This window comes from Mixophyes fleayi, chromosome 3 (assembly GCF_038048845.1).
Source record: "Mixophyes fleayi isolate aMixFle1 chromosome 3, aMixFle1.hap1, whole genome shotgun sequence".
In the NCBI taxonomy this organism is placed as follows: domain Eukaryota; kingdom Metazoa; phylum Chordata; class Amphibia; order Anura; family Limnodynastidae; genus Mixophyes; species Mixophyes fleayi.
In genome coordinates this window covers 7268943-7286285 of record NC_134404.1, presented here as the reverse complement: position 1 = coordinate 7286285, position 17343 = coordinate 7268943, and the positions used below count along the sequence as shown (strand labels likewise).

The window sequence follows — 17343 nt, the reverse complement described above, 5'->3', positions numbered from 1 at the left end:
CTATGAAGACTGGAATAACATGTAAAGATGCAATCAGTCGAGCACCCGATTCTCGAAAGAAAAGGGGATGTAGCTCAGTGGTAGAGCGCATGCTTTGCATGTATGAGGCCCCGGGTTCAATCATCGGCATCTCCAGCTTTTATGGTTACTTTTGCAACTGAAAGTTGTCTCTTTGAAAGAGCCAAGGAAATCAAGCAAACCAACAGATGAATGGGTAAAAAAATTGTTTGATAAGGAATTTAAAACAATGGCTCAATGTTACACTGTAAAGGAAAAGGCTGACAATTGGTCATCTAATAAAAAGAAACATTAACATGTCTGAACGCCACCCTTTACCTTTTTTTAAAAACTTTCATGCAGATGCTTTATGTTGTCACTTGTGAGATTTAGGTACACAGTTGCATATTAACACTGGCAGAGATAGTAACATCGCTTCAATGTCCATGAAAGCACTCTTCTGTAATGGGAAAAGTTATAATACATTCCATAAGAGAGGCTGTATCTCAGTGTTTGAGCACATTTAGGAGGCCCCGAATTACAAGCCTGATGACCTGCTTTTGGAACAGAGGTGAAGACATGCTGTTCATAGAATTACCTATATCCTTGGACTTTCTATAAAATGGTTAACTATCATCTTCTGAAAGACAACCTACTTTATTTCCCTTATTCCTAGGAGAGGGAAATTAAGAAGGCATAATGATGTTCAGGTTGAGGTGAGAAGAATATAGTATCTTAAAAAAGAATGAAATAGTCAGCAAGCTAGTGAACCAATTCATTGTGGAAATCTGTAAAGTAATGTTCCAAAGCCCTCAAGACCTGTATTTCACTAATTCTTCTTGAAGATGTTATGATCAGTGGGAATGGCAATACACCAGTTAAGAGACTTAAGAGGGATTTACTGGAAAGGTTCAAATAAAGGCATGACAGAGCTCTAAGAAAGAATGTTAAAGCTCAAGCAAGATTCTACAATGATTTGGGACTATTCAACCGCTAGAATTACTGAATAATGTGACAACTAAAGGATACAATGCCCAAGTGTGCTTAAAGAATGGTAAATTGCATGTTCAATGTTCAGGGTTCAGGTAATTTTCAAGACCTATCGAAAGGAACTCTTCCATATTATTAGCCAACAAGCATCAACATGCACTTTGGATGCTACACACCAGGTTGCAAAAGTCTTCCAGACCATTGAATATCTTTTAGAGCTGGATGACTTCCTAGCACACTACAGTCTATCGGACAGTACTCCGCTCACCTGCAACTGTGTAAATATCCATGACTTCCATTACATCTGCTAGGATATCTGATGAAAAATCAATCGCTGATGAGGAAGGCTCACAAACATCCAAAGTTTGAATTGTTTCTCTACTGCCATCCTGATGACCTGCGGAAACCACAGTTTCTCTACTCACCATCAGAGTATAATGGTGCTCATCGTTCCATCCTCTTAGATCTACCTATGAAGACTGGAATAACATGTAAAGATGCAATCAGTCGAGCACCCAATTCTCAAAAGAAAAGGGGATGTAGCTCAGTGGTAGAGCGCATGCTTTGCATGTATGAGGCCCCGGGTTCAATCCCCGGCATCTCCAGCTTTTATGGTTACTTTCGCAACTGAAAGTTGTCTCTTCGAAAGAGCCAAGGAAATCAAGCAAACCAACAGATGAATGGGTAAAAAATTTTTTGATAAGGAATTTAAAACAATGGCTCAATGTTACACTGTAAAGGAAAGGCTGACAATTGGTCATCTAATAAAAAGAAACATTAACATGTCTGAAAGCCACCCTTTACCTTTTTTGAAAAACTTTCATGCAGATGCTTTATGTTGTCACTTGTGAGATTTAGGTACACAGTTGCATATTAACACTGGCAGAGATAGTAACATCGCTTCAATGTCCATGAAAGCACTCTTCTGTAATGGGAAAAGTTATAATACATTCCATAAGAGAGGCTGTATCTCAGTGTTTGAGCACATTTAGGAGGCCCCGAATTACAAGCCTGATGACCTGCTTTTGGAACAGAGGTGAAGACATGCTGTTCATAGAATTACCTATATCCTTGGACTTTCTATAAAATGGTTAACTATCATCTTCTGAAAGACAACCTACTTTATTTCCCTTATTCCTAGGAGAGGGAAATTAAGAAGGCATAATGATGTTCAGGTTGAGGTGAGAAGAATATAGTATCTTAAAAAAGAATGAAATAGTCAGCAAGCTAGTGAACCAATTCATTGTGGAAATCTGTAAAGTAATGTTCCAAAGCCCTCAAGACCTGTATTTCACTAATTCTTCTTGAAGATGTTATGATCAGTGGGAATGGCAATACACCAGTTAAGAGACTTAAGAGGGATTTACTGGAAAGGTTCAAATAAAGGCATGACAGAGCTCTAAGAAAGAATGTTAAAGCTCAAGCAAGATTCTACAATGATTTGGGAGTATTCAACCGCTAGAATTACTGAATAATGTGACAACTAAAGGATACAATGCCCAAGTGTGCTTAAAGAATGGTAAATTGCATGTTCAATGTTCAGGGTTCAGGTAATTTTCAAGACCTATCGAAAGGAACTCTTCCATATTATTAGCCAACAAGCATCAACATGCACTTTGGATGCTACACACCAGGTTGCAAAAGTCTTCCAGACCATTGAATATCTTTTAGAGCTGGATGACTTCCTAGCACACTACAGTCTATCGGACAGTACTCCGCTGACCTGCAACTGTGAAAATATCCATGACTTCCATTACATCTGCTAGGATATCTGATGAAAAATCAATCGCTGATGAGGAAGGCTCACAAACATCCAAAGTTTGAATTGTTTCTCTACTGCCATCCTGATGACCTGCGGAAACCACAGTTTCTCTACTCACCATCAGAGTATAATGGTGCTCATCATTCCATCCTCTTAGATCTACCTATGAAGACTGGAATAACATGTAAAGATGCAATCAGTCGAGCACCCGATTCTCGAAAGAAAAGGGGATGTAGCTCAGTGGTAGAGCGCATGCTTTGCATGTATGAGGCCCCGGGTTCAATCATCGGCATCTCCAGCTTTTATGGTTACTTTTGCAACTGAAAGTTGTCTCTTTGAAAGAGCCAAGGAAATCAAGCAAACCAACAGATGAATGGGTAAAAAAATTGTTTGATAAGGAATTTAAAACAATGGCTCAATGTTACACTGTAAAGGAAAAGGCTGACAATTGGTCATCTAATAAAAAGAAACATTAACATGTCTGAACGCCACCCTTTACCTTTTTTTAAAAACTTTCATGCAGATGCTTTATGTTGTCACTTGTGAGATTTAGGTACACAGTTGCATATTAACACTGGCAGAGATAGTAACATCGCTTCAATGTCCATGAAAGCACTCTTCTGTAATGGGAAAAGTTATAATACATTCCATAAGAGAGGCTGTATCTCAGTGTTTGAGCACATTTAGGAGGCCCCGAATTACAAGCCTGATGACCTGCTTTTGGAACAGAGGTGAAGACATGCTGTTCATAGAATTACCTATATCCTTGGACTTTCTATAAAATGGTTAACTATCATCTTCTGAAAGACAACCTACTTTATTTCCCTTATTCCTAGGAGAGGGAAATTAAGAAGGCATAATGATGTTCAGGTTGAGGTGAGAAGAATATAGTATCTTAAAAAAGAATGAAATAGTCAGCAAGCTAGTGAACCAATTCATTGTGGAAATCTGTAAAGTAATGTTCCAAAGCCCTCAAGACCTGTATTTCACTAATTCTTCTTGAAGATGTTATGATCAGTGGGAATGGCAATACACCAGTTAAGAGACTTAAGAGGGATTTACTGGAAAGGTTCAAATAAAGGCATGACAGAGCTCTAAGAAAGAATGTTAAAGCTCAAGCAAGATTCTACAATGATTTGGGACTATTCAACCGCTAGAATTACTGAATAATGTGACAACTAAAGGATACAATGCCCAAGTGTGCTTAAAGAATGGTAAATTGCATGTTCAATGTTCAGGGTTCAGGTAATTTTCAAGACCTATCGAAAGGAACTCTTCCATATTATTAGCCAACAAGCATCAACATGCACTTTGGATGCTACACACCAGGTTGCAAAAGTCTTCCAGACCATTGAATATCTTTTAGAGCTGGATGACTTCCTAGCACACTACAGTCTATCGGACAGTACTCCGCTCACCTGCAACTGTGTAAATATCCATGACTTCCATTACATCTGCTAGGATATCTGATGAAAAATCAATCGCTGATGAGGAAGGCTCACAAACATCCAAAGTTTGAATTGTTTCTCTACTGCCATCCTGATGACCTGCGGAAACCACAGTTTCTCTACTCACCATCAGAGTATAATGGTGCTCATCGTTCCATCCTCTTAGATCTACCTATGAAGACTGGAATAACATGTAAAGATGCAATCAGTCGAGCACCCAATTCTCAAAAGAAAAGGGGATGTAGCTCAGTGGTAGAGCGCATGCTTTGCATGTATGAGGCCCCGGGTTCAATCCCCGGCATCTCCAGCTTTTATGGTTACTTTCGCAACTGAAAGTTGTCTCTTCGAAAGAGCCAAGGAAATCAAGCAAACCAACAGATGAATGGGTAAAAAATTTTTTGATAAGGAATTTAAAACAATGGCTCAATGTTACACTGTAAAGGAAAGGCTGACAATTGGTCATCTAATAAAAAGAAACATTAACATGTCTGAAAGCCACCCTTTACCTTTTTTGAAAAACTTTCATGCAGATGCTTTATGTTGTCACTTGTGAGATTTAGGTACACAGTTGCATATTAACACTGGCAGAGATAGTAACATCGCTTCAATGTCCATGAAAGCACTCTTCTGTAATGGGAAAAGTTATAATACATTCCATAAGAGAGGCTGTATCTCAGTGTTTGAGCACATTTAGGAGGCCCCGAATTACAAGCCTGATGACCTGCTTTTGGAACAGAGGTGAAGACATGCTGTTCATAGAATTACCTATATCCTTGGACTTTCTATAAAATGGTTAACTATCATCTTCTGAAAGACAACCTACTTTATTTCCCTTATTCCTAGGAGAGGGAAATTAAAAAGGCATAATGATGTTCAGGTTGAGGTGAGAAGAATATAGTATCTTAAAAAAGAATGAAATAGTCAGCAAGCTAGTGAACCAATTCATTGTGGAAATCTGTAAAGTAATGTTCCAAAGCCCTCAAGACCTGTATTTCACTAATTCTTCTTGAAGATGTTATGATCAGTGGGAATGGCAATACACCAGTTAAGAGACTTAAGAGGGATTTACTGGAAAGGTTCAAATAAAGGCATGACAGAGCTCTAAGAAAGAATGTTAAAGCTCAAGCAAGATTCTACAATGATTTGGGAGTATTCAACCGCTAGAATTACTGAATAATGTGACAACTAAAGGATACAATGCCCAAGTGTGCTTAAAGAATGGTAAATTGCATGTTCAATGTTCAGGGTTCAGGTAATTTTCAAGACCCATCGAAAGGAACTCTTCCATATTATTAGCGAACAAGCTTCAACATGCACTTTGGATGCTACACACCAGGTTGCAAAAGTCTTCCAGACCATTGAATATCTTTTAGAGCTGGATGACTTCCTAGCACACTACAGTCTATCGGACAGTACTCCGCTGACCTGCAACTGTGAAAATATCCATGACTTCCATTACATCTGCTAGGATATCTGATGAAAAATCAATCGCTGATGAGGAAGGCTCACAAACATCCAAAGTTTGAATTGTTTCTCTACTGCCATCCTGATGACCTGCGGAAACCACAGTTTCTCTACTCACCATCAGAGTATAATGGTGCTCATCGTTCCATCCTCTTAGATCTACCTATGAAGACTGGAATAACATGTAAAGATGCAATCAGTCGAGCACCCGATTCTCAAAAGAAAAGGGGATGTAGCTCAGTGGTAGAGCGCATGCTTTGCATGTATGAGGCCCCGGGTTCAATCCCCGGCATCTCCAGCTTTTATGGTTACTTTCGCAACTGAAAGTTGTCTCTTCGAAAGAGCCAAGGAAATCAAGCAAACCAACAGATGAATGGGTAAAAAAATTGTTTGATAAGGAATTTAAAACAATGGCTCAATGTTACACTGTAAAGGAAAGGCTGACAATTGGTCATCTAATAAAAAGAAACATTAACATGTCTGAAAGCCACCCTTTACCTTTTTTGAAAAACTTTCATGCAGATGCTTTATGTTGTCACTTGTGAGATTTAGGTACACAGTTGCATATTAACACTGGCAGAGATAGTAACATCGCTTCAATGTCCATGAAAGCACTCTTCTGTAATGGGAAAAGTTATAATACATTCCATAAGAGAGGCTGTATCTCAGTGTTTGAGCACATTTAGGAGGCCCCGAATTACAAGCCTGATGACCTGCTTTTGGAGCAGAGGTGAAGACATGCTGTTCATAGAATTACCTATATCCTTGGACTTTCTATAAAATGGTTAACTATCATCTTCTGAAAGACAACCTACTTTATTTCCCTTATTCCTAGGAGAGGGAAATTAAAAAGGCATAATGATGTTCAGGTTGAGGTGAGAAGAATATAGTATCTTAAAAAAGAATGAAATAGTCAGCAAGCTAGTGAACCAATTCATTGTGGAAATCTGTAAAGTATGGTTCCAAAGCCCTTAAGACCTGTATTTCACTAATTCTTCTTGAGGATGTTATGATCAGTGGGAATGGCAATACACCAGTTAAGAGACTTAAGAGGGATTTACTGGAAAGGTTCAAATAAAGGCATGACAGAGCTCTAAGAAAGAATGTTAAAGCTCAAGCAAGATTCTACAATGATTTGGGAGTATTCAACCGCTAGAATTACTGAATAATGTGACAACTAAAGGATACAATGCCCAAGTGTGCTTAAAGAATGGTAAATTGCATGTTCAATGTTCAGGGTTCAGGTAATTTTCAAGACCTATCGAAAGGAACTCTTCCATATTATTAGCCAACAAGCATCAACATGCACTTTGGATGCTACACACCAGGTTGCAAAAGTCTTCCAGACCATTGAATATCTTTTAGAGCTGGATGACTTCCTAGCACACTACAGTCTATCGGACAGTACTCCGCTGACCTACAACTGTGAAAATATCCATGACTTCCATTACATCTGCTAGGATATCTGATGAAAAATCAATCGCTGATGAGGAAGGCTCACAAACATCCAAAGTTTGAATTGTTTCTCTACTGCCATCCTGATGACCTGCGGAAACCACAGTTTCTCTACTCATCATCAGAGTATAATGGTGCTCATCGTTCCATCCTCTTAGATCTACCTATGAAGACTGGAATAACATGTAAAGATGTAATCAGTCGAGCACCCAATTCTCAAAAGAAAAGGGGATGTAGCTCAGTGGTAGAGCGCATGCTTTGCATGTATGAGGCCCCGGGTTCAATCCCCGGCATCTCCAGCTTTTATGGTTACTTTCGCAACTGAAAGTTGTCTCTTCGAAAGAGCCAAGGAAATCAAGCAAACCAACAGATGAATGGGTAAAAAAATTGTTTGATAAGGAATTTAAAACAATGGCTCAATGTTACACTGTAAAGGAAAGGCTGACAATTGGTCATCTAATAAAAAGAAACATTAACATGTCTGAAAGCCACCCTTTACCTTTTTTGAAAAACTTTCATGCAGATGCTTTATGTTGTCACTTGTGAGATTTAGGTACACAGTTGCATATTAACACTGGCAGAGATAGTAACATCGCTTCAATGTCCATGAAAGCACTCTTCTGTAATGGGAAAAGTTATAATACATTCCATAAGAGAGGCTGTATCTCAGTGTTTGAGCACATTTAGGAGGCCCCGAATTACAAGCCTGATGACCTGCTTTTGGAACAGAGGTGAAGACATGCTGTTCATAGAATTACCTATATCCTTGGACTTTCTATAAAATGGTTAACTATCATCTTCTGAAAGACAACCTACTTTATTTCCCTTATTCCTAGAAGAGGGAAATTAAGAAGGCATAATGATGTTCAGGTTGAGGTGAGAAGAATATAGTATCTTAAAAAAGAATGAAATAGTCAGCAAGCTAGTGAACCAATTCATTGTGGAAATCTGTAAAGTAATGTTCCAAAGCCCTCAAGACCTGTATTTCACTAATTCTTCTTGAAGATGTTATGATCAGTGGGAATGGCAATACACCAGTTAAGAGACTTAAGAGGGATTTACTGGAAAGGTTCAAATAAAGGCATGACAGAGCTCTAAGAAAGAATGTTAAAGCTCAAGCAAGATTCTACAATGATTTGGGAGTATTCAACCGCTAGAATTACTGAATAATGTGACAACTAAAGGATACAATGCCCAAGTGTGCTTAAAGAATGGTAAATTGCATGTTCAATGTTCAGGGTTCAGGTAATTTTCAAGACCTATCGAAAGGAACTCTTCCATATTATTAGCCAACAAGCATCAACATGCACTTTGGATGCTACACACCAGGTTGCAAAAGTCTTCCAGACCATTGAATATCTTTTAGAGCTGGATGACTTCCTAGCACACTACAGTCTATCGGACAGTACTCCGCTGACCTACAACTGCGAAAATATCCATGACTTCCATTACATCTGCTAGGATATCTGATGAAAAATCAATCGCTGATGAGGAAGGCTCACAAACATCCAAAGTTTGAATTGTTTCTCTACTGCCATCCTGATGACCTGCGGAAACCACAGTTTCTCTACTCACCATCAGAGTATAATGGTGCTCATCATTCCATCCTCTTAGATCTACCTATGAAGACTGGAATAACATGTAAAGATGCAATCAGTCGAGCACCCGATTCTCGAAAGAAAAGGGGATGTAGCTCAGTGGTAGAGCGCATGCTTTGCATGTATGAGGCCCCGGGTTCAATCCCCAGCATCTCCAGCTTTTATGGTTACTTTCGCAACTGAAAGTTGTCTCTTCGAAAGAGCCAAGGAAATCAAGCAAACCAACAGATGAATGGGTAAAAAAATTGTTTGATAAGGAATTTAAAACAATGGCTCAATGTTACACTGTAAAGGAAAGGCTGACAATTGGTCATCTAATAAAAAGAAACATTAACATGTCTGAAAGCCACCCTTTACCTTTTTTGAAAAACTTTCATGCAGATGCTTTATGTTGTCACTTGTGAGATTTAGGTACACAGTTGCATATTAACACTGGCAAAGATAGTAACATCGCTTCAATGTCCATTAAAGCACTCTTCTGTAATGGGAAAAGTTATAATACAATCCATAAGAGAGGCTGTATCTCAGTGTTTGAGCACATTCAGGAGGCCCCAAATTAGAAGCCTGATGACCTGCTTTTGAAACAGAGGTAAAGACATCCTCATTATAGAATTTCCTATATCCTTGGACTTTCTATAAAATGGTTAACTATTATCTTCTGAAAAACAACCTACTTTTTTCCTTTATTCCTAGGAGAGGGAAATTAAAAAGGCATAATGATGTCCAGATTGAGGTAAGAAGAATATACTATCTTAAAAAAGAATGAAATAGTCAGCAAGCTAGTGAACCAATTCATTGTGGAAATCTGTAAAGTATGGTTCCAAAGCCCTCAGGACCTGTATTTCACTAAAGGCATGACAGAGCTCTAAGAAAGAATGTTAAAAAAAGAATGTTAAAAACTCAAGCGAGATTCTTCAATGATTTGGGAGTATTCAACCGCTAGACTCACTGAATAATATGACAATTAAAGGATACAATGCCTAAGTGTGCTTAAAGAATGATAAATTGCATGTTCAATGTTCAGGGCTCAGGTAATTTTCAAGACCCATCGAAAGGAACTCTTCCATATTATTAGCCAACAAGCTTCCAACATGCACTTTGGATGCTACACACCAGGTTGCAAAAGCCTTCCAGACCATTGAATATCTTTTAGAGCTGGAAGACTTCCTAGCACACTACAGTCTATCGGACAGTACTCCGCTGACCATCAACTGTGAAAATTTCCATTCCTTCCATTACAACTGCTAAGGTTTCTGATAAAAAATCAATCGCTGATGACATCCAAAGTTTGAATTGTTTCTCTACTGCCATCCTGATGACCTGCGGAAACCACAGTTTCTCTACTGACCATCAGAGTATAATGGTGCTCATTGTTCCATCCTCTTAGATTTACCTAAGAAGACTGGAAAGTATGGCACTGGAATAACATGTAAAGATGCAATTAGTCGAGCACCTAATTCTTAAAGTAAAAGGGGATGTAGCTCAGTGGTAGAGCGCATGCTTCGCATGTATGAGGCCCCGGGTTCAATCCCCGGCATCTCCAGATTTTATGGTTACTTTCGCAACGGAAAGAGCCAAGGAAATCAAGCAAACCAACAGATAAATGGGTAAAAAAATTGAATTATTAGGATTTTAAAACAATGGCTCAATGTTCCATGTTTCATCCCTGGCTTCGAGTGCCGCACCTCTCCACCTCGTCTGGGTTCTGCTTTCGGCCTGCGCTGCTCCAGCTTCTTCTCAGCGCTCCTCCCGAAGACGACCGCCCTCCACTCCGCTCCAGTGTTCCCCGGCTGTCTTCCCGGATCTTCCCGCTGCCGACCGCGTGGGCTACTTCCGGTTTCACCCCCGGCCTCAAGTGCCGCACCTCTCCACCTCGCTTCAGTGTTCCCCGGACTGACCCGCTCTGAGGCCTCCTCCTGGTGGATTCTCGCCTCCGCTGCCTCTCCACTCTGCAGTTACCCTCCGGATTTCACTTGAGCAGGATTCCAACAACTACTCACCCATCAAAGCACACACCAGCACCTTGAAGCTACAAGAAACTTCCCTTGGCGAGTAATTCAAGGAAATGTTACCTCCTTCCACGCCCGGGTCTGTCTCCATCGCTGCCTCTGCTGCCCAAGGTCCCTCCATCCATGCCCTGGACTGTCTCCATTGCCACCTCTGATGTCCACGGATGCTGCCCTTCCTTCGATGCCTCCTGGCTCTCCTCTAACTTTCACCCATGCTCTCCAGGTATCGTCTACGGTCTACACTTTTTGTTTCTCTGGATCACACCTCTGACATTTTCGCTGACTGTTCCCTGGAATCTCGAACTTTTCCCCTGGCTTGCCACTCTGAACAGCTCCTAGCCACATTTAGGCACCCATTGCTTACTGCCATTTATTGCCTGTTACCTATTGCCAATTGCTTCTATAGCCTGTTTTATTGCCTCTATTTTTATTTTCCTGTTACCATCTGTTATTCATTCTCTCCATTCTCACTGTTTTTGTCTCTATTATCCACTGTTACTCCATTATTTTGTCTCACTGTTTTTGTCTCTATTATCCACTGTTACGCCATTTTATTGTCTTCATTACTCACTGTTTTCACTCTATCACTCACTGTTTTCCTCCTGCCTTGTTTTCCATTTGCCACACCTTTTCTCCCTTCCACCTCTAGCCTCATTAACTGACTTCCTCTCTCCCTCTCATTCTCTTCGTGTCCTTTGTCTCCCCAGTCACCTGCAACCTGTTCCTCTGCCCTCCTGGCATCCTCCCTTAGCCCTCTCTCTGTCTCAGGTAATTTTCAAGACCCATCGAAAGAAACTTTTCCATATTATTAGCCAACAAGCTTCCACATGCACTTTGGATGCTACACACCAGGTTGCAAAAGTCTTCCAGACCATTGAATATCTTTTAGAGCTGGATGACTTTCTAGCGCACTACAGTCTATCGGACAGTACTCCGCTGACCATCAACTGTGAAAATATCCATGACTTCCATTACATCTGCTAGGATATCTGATGAAAAATCAATCGCTGATGAGGAAGGCTCACAAACATCCAAAGTTTGAATTGTTTCTCTACTGCCATCCTGATGATCTGCGGAAACCACAGTTTCTCTACTCACCATCAGAGTATAATGGTGCTCATCGTTCCATCCTCTTAGATCTACCTATGAAGACTGGAATAACATGTAAAGATGCAATCAGTCGAGCACCCTATTCACGGAATAAAAGGGGATGTATATCACGTATGAGGCCCCGGGTTGAATCCCCGGCATCTCCAGCTTTTATGGTTACTTTCGCAACTGAAAGTTGTCTCTCTGAAAGAGCCAAGGAAATCAAGCAAACCAACAGATGTATGGGTAAAAAAATTGATTTATAAGGATTTTAAAACAATGACTCAATGTTACACTGTAAAGGAAAGGCTGACAGAGACAATTGGTCATTTAATAAAAAAGAAACATTAACATGTCTGAACGCCACCCTTTCCCTTTTTTGAAAAACTTTCATGCAAATGCATTGTGTTGTCACTTGTGAGATTTAGGATCACAGTTGCATATTAACACTGGCAAAGATAGTAACATCACTTAAATGACCATGAAAGCACTCTTCTTTAATGGGAAAAGTTATAATACAATCCATAAGAGAGGCTGTATCTCAGTGTTTAAGCACATTTAGGAGGCCCCGAATTAGAAGCCTGATGACCTGCTTTTGGAACAGAGGTGAAGACTTGCTGATCATAGAATTTCCTATATCTTTGGACTTTCTATAAAATGGTTAACTATCATCTTCTGAAAAACAACCTACTTTTTTCCTTTATTCCTAGGAGAGGGAAATTAAAAAGGCATAATGATGTCCAGATTTAGGTGAGAAGAATATACTATCTTAAAAAACAATAAAATAGTCAGCAAGCTAGTGAACCAATTCATTGTGGAAATCTGTAAAGTATGGTTCCAAAGCCCTCAGGACCTGTATTTCACTAATTCTTCTTGAAAATGCAATGGCAAAAGATGCTGTAACCCATAGCAACCAGTCCTCTTTAGAAAATGTCTGTGCACCAATTGTCATAAATGTCCCCCATAGAGAACAGAATTGTGTTCAGCAATTTGATTTTATAATTACCATACAATACAAAGGGCCTAAATCAAGTCCAAATGCAACTTGCAGGAAACTTGTTCATTTAAATCTAAGCGTATCTCAAGAACGTTTCCATGTGACACACAGATCAGACTGCAGCACACGCACACATATGTGCAATAAAAGGCACGTCAATGCTATACAGCAGTATGTGACTTACATCCTGCCATCCTGCTGATCTGGAAGCTCTTTTGGTTAATCCAATTAATAATGAATATCTCCAATTGAATAGTAGGATCAGAGCAATGCTAGTATACTTCAGATTAGAAGCTGATTCGGTCTAAATCATTCCTGGCTGAAAGGATAAGGAGAGAGGCCAGATGCATGTGCATAACTGCATATGTCTGCATTCCTGTGTACCGATCCGGCTATCCTGACCACGGCTTGGTTCATATCCATCTCCTGGCTTCAGTGTTAATAGTGAGCTACCTCCCGCATCCTTACCTATAGAGGCGGATCAGTGGACTGCGACCTGCGATCCTCCGCAGCTAAGCCCATCCCGCCTTGCGGCTGTTCTTGGTGAACACCAGGGTGTTCGTTAGACTCCACACCACTGGCGGGCCAGCGTTGATCTAGAGTAAGGCAAGTACTCCATCTAATATTACTTAATGTTACATTACTGTTACAGTTTGCTCTGAACAAAATATGGATACAGCGGGAGACTCTTCTCCTAGGGATTTGCTCCAACACCTGTTAGGAAGAGTAGAAAAGCAGGAATCTAATCAGGACCAGTTGCTTAAATTTTTACAAGGACTGTCAGCCCGAATGGATACCTTGCAGACAACCTTAGCAGCTTCAGGGGTGGCATCAGCCCCCATACGGCTCCTACTGTTGCCTCCTCGCCTGCAGGGGCAGCTACATCCCTGCGCATTCCTAACCCACCTGAGTTTGATGGGGACCCTAAGTTATGTAGGTGATTTTTAAATCAGTGTGCTATAAAATTTGAGCTCCTTCCCGGGAATTTTCCGTCTGAAAAAGCGAATGTAGCATATATAATATCTCTCTTGTCTGGACAGGCCCTAGCCTGGGCATCTCCGCTCTGGGAGAGAGATGATCCCTTACTTCATAATTACCCCAATTTCCTCTCGACCTTCAAGAAGGTTTTTAATGAGTCTGGTCGGGTCGCCAACGCAGCTATCAGCATACTTCGTTTCGGCAAGGAAGTCTCTCTGTAGGTCCATATGCTGTACAGTTTAGAACGATGGCCTCAAAACTCCGTTGGAATAATGAAGCCTAAATAGCTGCTTTTTAGCAAGGTCTAGCAGACCGAATTAAGGATGAATTGATCTCCCAAGAACTCCCTACTTCTTTGGATAATTTAATCTCCTTATCCATTAAAATTGATCTTCTCTTCAAGGAGCGATGTTTGGAGAAGGAACAGTCCCGGCGTGGTCCTTTTCGTCTAGCTCCTAGTTTTTTCAACCTCCGGAGGAACCCATGTAACTTGGGAGGACCCGCCTCTCTGCCGAGGAGAGAGAAAGAAGATTCAGGAACAGATTGTGCTTGCACTGTGGTGAAGGGGGTCATCTTTTGGGTGCCTGTCCCAAGCGTCCGAGAAACGACAGTACCTAACGTTTAGTAGGGCGGTAACGTTAGGTCCCTCTTTTCACATCCTCTCTTCTTCCAACAGTAAAGATTGTCCTATCATTCCCTGTGAAGTAGTGGTAGGTTCCATTGTCCACCCTGTTCCTGCCTTGTTGGATTCCGGGGCAGCAAGCAATTTCATTTCTTCCGCTACCATCTCTCATCTAGGTATTCCTACCCAGTTCTTGGAGAAGCCCATCTCCCTCACCACCATTTACGGAGGCACTATTTCTGGAGGACACAGGATTGGAGCTTTACATGTTGAGACCATCTCTTTTTTAGTGATTCCCAAAGCCATTAAGTCCTTGATTCCATGGCTTCGCCTTCACTCCCCTGTGATAGACTGGCATTCTGGTGAGATTCTTTCCTGGAGTTCAGCTTGCCACAGCTATTGTTTAACTAAAGTGATTCCTATTTTTTCCAAAATCAATGCACAATTGGGCAACCCTGAATTATTGCCTATTCAATACCAGAATTTTGCAAATGTCTTCTGTGAACAGGAGGCCACTAAACTTCCACCTCATAGAAATTGGGACTGTGCTATTACTCTCCAGCCTGGCTAACCCATTCCCCGTGGACGTATTTTTCCCCTTTTTGTTCCTGAGACTAATGCAGTATCTGAATATGTCCAAGAGAATCTCAAGAGAGGATTTATACGTAAATCATCATCTCCAGCAGAGGCAGGCCTCTTCTTTGTAAAAAAAAAATATATTACTGTGAAGAACAGATATCCCCTACCCTTGAACTCTGAGCTCTTTGACCAATTAAAAGGGGCTACCATTTACTCCAAGTTGGACTTAAGAGGTGCATATAACTTAATTAGAGTAAGAGAAGGGGTCGAGTGGAAGACAGCTTTTAATACTTGGGATGGATACTTTGAGCACCCGGTAATGCCCTTTGGGTTATGTAATGCTCCTGCTGTTTTCCAGAATTTTATGAATGAAATCTTCCAAGACCTACTCTATCAATTCGTAGTTATCTACCTAGATGACATCCTTATCTTTTCCCCAGACTTATTATCTCATCGCAGATATGTAAGAGAAGTACTGAGTAGGCTTCGAAGGTATCAATTATATTGTAAACTCGAAAAATGTGGGTTTGAACAGAAGAGACTATCCTTTCTAGGATATATTATATCCAAAACTGGTCTTCAAATGGACCCATCCAAGCTTCAAGCCATCCTGGACTGGCCACAACCATCGGCCCTTAAGGCTACTCAGCGATTTCTAGGGTTCTCTAATTATTATTGACAGTTTATTAAAGGTTACTCTTCATTAGTAGCTCCCATCACAGCTCTCACTTGTAAATCTGCCAATCCTAAGTTCTGGACTCCTGAGGCAATCAAAGCATTTACGGATCTCAAAACTTTATTCTCTACAGCTCCAATTCTTCTTCAACCGGACTGTCAACGGCCTTTATTCGTAGAGGTGGACGCATCCTATGTGGGGGTCGGAGCGGTACTATCCCAAAAAGACTCGAATGGTAAATTTCATCCTTGTGGGGTTTTTTTCTCGTCAGTTCCTCCCCGAAGAAAAAAATTATGGAATTGGCGATAAGGAGCTTCTGGCTGTCAAACTGGCCCTCTCTGAGTGGAGACATTTAATTGACGGTACTCAGTCTCCGGTAACGGTATACACCGATCACAAGAATTTACTTTATCTACGGTCTGCACATTGTTTGAACCCTCGTCAGGCCAGATGCGACATTTTCTTTTCCCGCTTTAATATCAATATTACCTTCCACCCAGGCTCAAAATATGTCAAAGTGAAAGCCGTTTCTCGTTCATTTGATGCCACTGATACTGAAGCCTCAGAGAGAAACAAACCCATCTTGGATACCAGCTGTATATTGGCTTTGTCTCCGCTGACTGAGAGAAGTTGTCCTCCAGGGAGAACCTTTGTAACTTCACACCTTTGTGTCAAACTATTACGTTGGGTCCATTCTTACCCTTTTTTCCGGACATGCTGGGATGCGGAAGACTTGGGAATTAATCTCCCAAAAATACTGGTGGCCTACTATATGTAGAGATGTCACGTCTTTTGTCTTCGCATGCTCAAAGATGTGCTCAGCATAAAATTCCCAGAGAAAAGCCGACTGGTCCGCTTATGCCATTACCTATTCCTGATATTCCATGGTCCCACATTTCAATGGACTTTATCACGGACCTTCCAAGTTCTAAAGGATGCACCGTCATCTGGGTCTTCACTGACCAGTTTTCTAAAGTAGCACATTTTGTTCCCTTGAAGAAACTCACTTCATCTCCCTTTTTAGCCGACCTTTTTATTAAAGAAATTTTTCGACTCCATGGCTGTCCTACACACATAGTCTCTGATCCTGGGTCACAATTTGTATCTAAATTCTGGAGAGCCTTTCACAAAAAACTAAGAACCAAACTGGATCTTTCCTCTACATATCATCCCCAGACTAATGGGTTGACTGAGAGGACTAATCAACAATTGGAGAAGTTTCTAAGGTTCAAGACAACTGGGTTGATCTTCTTCCCTGGGCAGAGTTTGCTCACAACTACCAATACCATTAAGCAGCCTCCAATTCCCCCTTCTTTATCTTGTATGGTTGTCATCCCAGGCTACCAGCCTTCTCTTCTCTTCCTCACTCAGAGGTACCAGCGGTGGATTCTCTCTTTCGCAGGTTTTCTACCATCTGGGATCTAGTGAAAACAAACCTGAGGCGATCCGCTATCCGTGCTAAGAAGGCGTATGACAAGTAGAAGAAGGTAGTCCCTCAACTCACCCTAGGGGATAAGGTGTGGCTGTCCACCCGTAACATCCATTTGAAAGTTCCTAGCAAGAAATTGGCTGCTAGATTTATCGGTCCTTTTGAAATATCCGAGGCTATCAATCCGGTGGCTTTTAGGTTAAAGCTTCCTTCTTCAATACGTATTCCTAGTGTTTTCCATGTTTTTCTC

General features: G+C 40.9%; 8 non-coding genes across 8 annotated transcripts; all 8 read left to right on the top strand.

The window, feature by feature from the left end:
- The first annotated feature begins 63 nt into the window (after positions 1 to 63).
- Positions 64 to 135, top strand: TRNAA-UGC (transfer RNA alanine (anticodon UGC)). Its single transcript has one exon. It is a non-coding gene; the product is annotated as a tRNA-Ala (tRNA).
- Positions 136 to 1520: 1385 nt separating this feature from the next.
- TRNAA-UGC (transfer RNA alanine (anticodon UGC)) lies at positions 1521 to 1592 on the top strand. The gene has a single exon. It is a non-coding gene; the product is annotated as a tRNA-Ala (tRNA).
- A 1383-nt stretch (positions 1593 to 2975) lies between these two features.
- TRNAA-UGC (transfer RNA alanine (anticodon UGC)) lies at positions 2976 to 3047 on the top strand. Its single transcript has one exon. It is a non-coding gene; the product is annotated as a tRNA-Ala (tRNA).
- Positions 3048 to 4432: 1385 nt separating this feature from the next.
- TRNAA-UGC (transfer RNA alanine (anticodon UGC)) lies at positions 4433 to 4504 on the top strand. Its single transcript has one exon. It is a non-coding gene; the product is annotated as a tRNA-Ala (tRNA).
- A 1383-nt stretch (positions 4505 to 5887) lies between these two features.
- On the top strand, positions 5888 to 5959 carry TRNAA-UGC (transfer RNA alanine (anticodon UGC)). The gene has a single exon. It is a non-coding gene; the product is annotated as a tRNA-Ala (tRNA).
- Positions 5960 to 7343: 1384 nt separating this feature from the next.
- Positions 7344 to 7415, top strand: TRNAA-UGC (transfer RNA alanine (anticodon UGC)). The gene has a single exon. It is a non-coding gene; the product is annotated as a tRNA-Ala (tRNA).
- A 1384-nt stretch (positions 7416 to 8799) lies between these two features.
- Positions 8800 to 8871, top strand: TRNAA-UGC (transfer RNA alanine (anticodon UGC)). The gene has a single exon. It is a non-coding gene; the product is annotated as a tRNA-Ala (tRNA).
- A 1314-nt stretch (positions 8872 to 10185) lies between these two features.
- On the top strand, positions 10186 to 10257 carry TRNAA-CGC (transfer RNA alanine (anticodon CGC)). Its single transcript has one exon. It is a non-coding gene; the product is annotated as a tRNA-Ala (tRNA).
- The last annotated feature ends 7086 nt before the right edge of the window (positions 10258 to 17343 follow it).